The sequence below is a fragment of the Nicotiana sylvestris genome, chromosome 5, assembly GCF_000393655.2.
Source record: "Nicotiana sylvestris chromosome 5, ASM39365v2, whole genome shotgun sequence".
Lineage (NCBI taxonomy): Eukaryota > Viridiplantae > Streptophyta > Magnoliopsida > Solanales > Solanaceae > Nicotiana > Nicotiana sylvestris.
The window spans coordinates 28,818,296-28,823,701 of NC_091061.1; positions in this window are offsets into that span (position 1 = coordinate 28,818,296).

Here is a 5,406-nt window from a genome sequence, read left to right on the forward strand (position 1 = left end):
AATCTTGGCGTCAGGAGGACCATGTAGCAGACCTAAGAAGATTTTTCCAAAGACTCCGGAGGTATGATATCAAGCTTAACCCGGCCAAATGCGCATTCGGGGTTCCATCAGGGAAGTTGCTAGGATTCATCGTCAGTCGACGGGGGATTGAGTTAGACCCATCCAAAATTGAATCCATTCGAGATTTGCCACCGCCAAGGAACAAAACAGAGGTAATGAGTTTGCTGGGTAGACTCAATTACATCAGCAGGTTCATCGCTCAACTCACAGCAACTTGTGAACCCATATTTCGGCTGCTGAAAAAGGATGCTGCGGTAGGTTGGACGGCAGAGTGTCAGGAGGCCTTCGACCAAATCAAAGGGTATCTGTCTAATCCACCCGTATTGGTCCCGCCTAAGCCCGGGAAACCCCTAATCCTTTACCTGACGGTCTTGGAAAATTCATTTGGTTGTGTACTGGGGCAACATGATGACACAGGAAGGAAGGAGCAGGCCATCTACTATCTCAGTAAGAAATTTACAGTGCATGAGGTCAAGTACACTCAACTCGAGAAAACATGCTGCGCCCTAACTTGGGTAGCTCAGAAATTGAAGCACTACCTGTCTTCATATACTACGTATCTCATATCCCGTTTGGACCCTTTGAAATATATATTTCAGAAACCTATGCCCACGGGAAGGTTGGCAAAATGGCAAATTCTGCTCACCGAGTTTGATATCGTCTATGTGACGAGGACAGCCATGAAAGCCCAGGCACTGGCAGACCATTTGGCAGAGAATCCCGTTGATGAAAAATACGAGCCCTTAAGAACGTATTTTCCTGACGAAGAGGTGATGCATACAAATGAGTTGGAATTACCTGAGGAACCGGGTTGGAAGCTTTTCTTCGATGGAGCTGCGAACGCAAAAGGGGTTGGAATAGGAGCAGTACTCATTTCTGAAACAGGACGGCATTATCCTGTTACGGCTCAACTACGCTTCTATTGCACCAACAATATGGCCGAATATGAGGCTTGCATTCTGGGTCTGCGCCTGGCCGCTGACATGGATGTCCGGGACGTCTTGGTCTTGGGAGACTCGGACCTCTTGGTACATCAAATCCAGGGTGAATGGGAAACACGAGATCTAAAGCTCATACCATACCGACAATGCTTGCATGATCTGAGCAAGCAATTTCGATCGGTAAAATTCAAACACATCCCGAGAGTTCACAATGAGGTTGCGGATGCCTTGGCCACCTTAGCATCAATGCTGCACCACCCTGACAAAATGTATGTGGATCCTCTACACATCCAGGTCCGTGATCAGCACGCCTACTGCAATGCCATAGAAGAAGAAGCAGATGGCGAACCCTGGTTTCATGATATCAAGGAATACCTCAGAATGGGGATATATCCAGAACATGCCTCTGGAGACCAAAAAGAGCCCTTCGGCGTTTGTCGAATGGTTTCTTCCTCAGTGGAGGAATATTGTACAAAAGAACCCCGGATTTGGGATTGTTGAGATGCATAGATGCCAGTCAAGCAACGACGGTTATGGCAGAGGTACATGCTGGAGTTTGCGGACCGCACATGAGCGGATATGTATTGGCAAGAAAGATCCTTCGAACAGGGTGTTATTGGCTCACCATGGAACGCGACTGTATCACTTTTGTGAGGAAATGCCATCAGTGCCAGATACATGGAGATTTGATTCATTCTCCGCCAACAGAGTTACATACGATGTCAGCACCTTGGCCGTTTGTGGCATGGGGCATGGATGTCATTGGGCCCATCGAGCCAGCAGCGTCCAACGGTCACAGGTTCATTCTAGTGACCATTGATTACTTCACCAAATGGGTTGAGGCTAAAACCTTCAAATCAGTAACTAAGAAGGCAGTGGTGGACTTTGTTCACTCCCATATCATCTGTAGATTTGGGATCCCAAAAGTGATCATCACGGATAACGGTGCGAATCTTAATAGCAGCTTGATGAGAGAGGTATGCCAACAATTCAAGATTATACACCACAATTCCACCCCATATCGTCCTAAGGCAAATGGAGCAGTCGAAGCAGCCAATAAGAATATCAAGAAGATACTGCGAAAAATGGTGGAAGGGTCCAGACAATGGCACGAGAAATTACCCTTTGCTTTGTTGGGTTACCGCACTACCATCCGGACTTCCATAGGCACAACTCCTTATTTGTTGGTGTATGGAACTGAGGCCGTGATACCAGCGGAGGTCGAAATTCCGTCCCTCCGAATTGTCGCTGAAGCCGGAATTGATGATGATGAATGGATCAAAGCTCGCTTGGAACAGTTGAGCCTGATAGATGAGAAAAGATTGGCAGCAGTGTGCCATGGTCAACTGTATCAGAAGAGAATGGCAAGAGCGTATAATAAGAAGGTGCGCCCCAGGAAGTTTGAAGTAGGGCAGTTGGTATTAAAGAAGATCCTCCCACATCAGGTCGAGGCAAAAGGCAAATTCGCCCCAAATTGGCAAGGGCCTTATATCGTGACCCGAATATTGTCCAACGGTGCTTTGTGTTTGACAGATGTCGAAGGTAGATGTGTCGACATGGCTATCAATTCAGATGCAGTCAAGAGATATTATGTGTAATTTCTTTAAATTATGGCAATTTTGGTTTATTCGTTTGTATTTGGCATTTATTGAATAATGAGATGACGGAGGCAATTCTTTCTTCTATCCAAACACTTTTAACCCTCGCTTCCCCCTTTGAGCCTTAAGCAAATTCTTTCAATACCCCTCTTTTGGAATCACTAATGGGAAAGATATGAAAAAAAAAGAGAAAGAAAAGAAAAGAAAAGAAAAAAGACATGAAAAATGAAAAGAAGGAAAAGAAAAAGGAAGAAGATAAAATCACAAATGACAAAACCGTGGGAACTACGTTTGACCTGATTCCTCAAAGAGGATACGTAGGCGCCTCACGGCTCGGTCATAGTATGCATCATAGCAAATATAGGATGCATAATGTACATAGTGTGCATAATAGGCACAATGTGCGTAACGCACGTAGCTCAACATAAGCATAAAAGATAAATTCCCCAAGCAAGAAAACTGGGGCAGAAGTTATGTTTTGAGTTCCAACAAAGGTTTGATTCCAAAAGTCGTAGCACATCACCCTTCAAATTTGTTTTCATTTTTATAGCCTTTCTTCAAACCCACACCAAAACCAACGTCAACATCCAAAAGACCTCCCGATCAATGTTCGAGAGATGCCAAATCCGGCAAATAAGACCGAGAATGATACACTGATCCCCAGCAAAGAAGAGGATCGTGAGACTGGGAATGAATTGATAGTCAAAGGAATCTCCAGAAGAGAGGGTCGTATCTACAACGCCCCGATTCATCGAAAGAAATAAAATGAGAGAGTCTCATCGGTGAAAACCTTCGCAGGCACCGAGAGGCGACGTAAGACGAGGGATATGAAATGAGAGAGTCTTATTGGTGAAAACCTTCACAGGCACCATAAGGCGCCGGGAGATGAGAGAAAAGAGAGAGTCTCATTAGTGAAAACCCCTCGAAGGGCACTATGAGGCGACAAGATAGAGCAGCAAAAGCTACCACATTCGCAACAAGATGAACATCCATTTATCATCCCCAGCAAGTCAGACCATCGGACAAATCGATTGATACAAATAGACTGGGTCGGGAATCTATGGTGCACGCCATGATCACGGGGACCAGTCATGTCCTCCAGATAAGTTCTTTTGATTAGCTCCTCCCACAAAATATTGGTTCACAAAGTTTTTCTCTTTTCCATATCTTTATTTTCTTTTCCTAAAATGTGTCTTTAAAGGATTTTTCAAAGCTTACTACCAGAAATCGAAGGGGAATTCATCCAATGCAGGAGAATACAAACAGTCTTAAAAGCCGGCCTCAGGCAATGCAGGGATTGTGCTCGGAAATTTTGAAAGAAGTAAGCTCCAAAAGGGAGTGGTTTCGGGAGGTAGAAGCAGACTCCCACAGAATATGCTTAAAGAGAAAGCAGAAAAGGGGATAAACTGAAAACCGATCCCCAGCAGGCTAGAAACCCCCCAACAGGCAACTTTGCCCGCCAACCAATTATGGGGACAAAGAGCAAGAGAAGGGGAAGAGAGAAAAATGGCTCGCCAGAAAGGCACCCTCTACCACCACGATTAAAACTGATTAAATCCTTTTGTCTGCTGCAGGAAAACAAAGGATTGATGATGGCAGCAAGATGCACCGCCATGGAAGTCACCAAAAACCGGGGCAGAAAAATTTTCTGCCAATTGTCGAAAATTTTCTCGGAAGAACGGGAATACTTTTAAGTTCTAGGTCGCCCACCAGTATAATGCGGGAATACATTTAAGTTCTAGGTCGCCCACCAGTATAATGCGGGAATACATTTAAGTTCTAGGTCGCCCACCAGTATAATGCGGGAATACATTTAAGTTCTAGGTCGCCCACCAGTATAATGCGGGAATACATTTAAGTTCTAGGTCGCCCACCAGTATAATGCGGGAATACATTTTAAGTTCTAGGTCGCCCACCAGTATAATGCGGGAATACATTTTAAGTTCTAGGTCGCCCACCAGTATAATGCGGGAATACATTTTAAGTTCTAGGTCGCCCACCAGTATAATGCGGGAATACATTTAAGTTCTAGGTCGCCCACCAGTATAATGCGGGAATACATTTAAGTTCTAGGTCGCCCACCAGTATAATGCGGGAATACATTTAAGTTCTAGGTCGCCCACCAGTATAATGCGGGAATACATTTAAGTTCTAGGTCGCCCACCAGTATAATGCGGGAATACATTTAAGTTCTAGGTCGCCCACCAGTATAATGCGGGAATACATTTAAGTTCTAGGTTGCCCACCAGTATAATGCGGGAATACATTTAAGTTCTAGGTTGCCCACCAGTATAATGCGGGAATACATTTAAGTTCTAGGTCGCCCACCAGTATAATGCGGGAATACATTTAAGTTCTAGGTCGCCCACCAGTATAATGCGGGAATACTTTTAAGTTCTAGGTCGCCCACCAGTATAATACGGGAATACTTTTAAGTTCTAGGTCGCCCACCAGTATAATGCGGGAATACATTTAAGTTCTAGGTCGCCCACCAGTATAATGCGGGAATACATTTTAAGTTCTAGGTCGCCCACCAGTATAATGCGGGAATACATTTTAAGTTCTAGGTCGCCCACCAGTATAATGCGGGAATACATTTTAAGTTCTAGGTCGCCCACCAGTATAATGCGGGAATACATTTAAGTTCTAGGTCGCCCACCAGTATAATGCGGGAATACATTTAAGTTCTAGGTCGCCCACCAGTATAATGCGGGAATACATTTTAAAGTTCTAGGTCGCCCACCAGTATAATGCGGGAATACATTTAAGTTCTAGGTCGCCCACCAGTATAATGCGGGAATACGTTT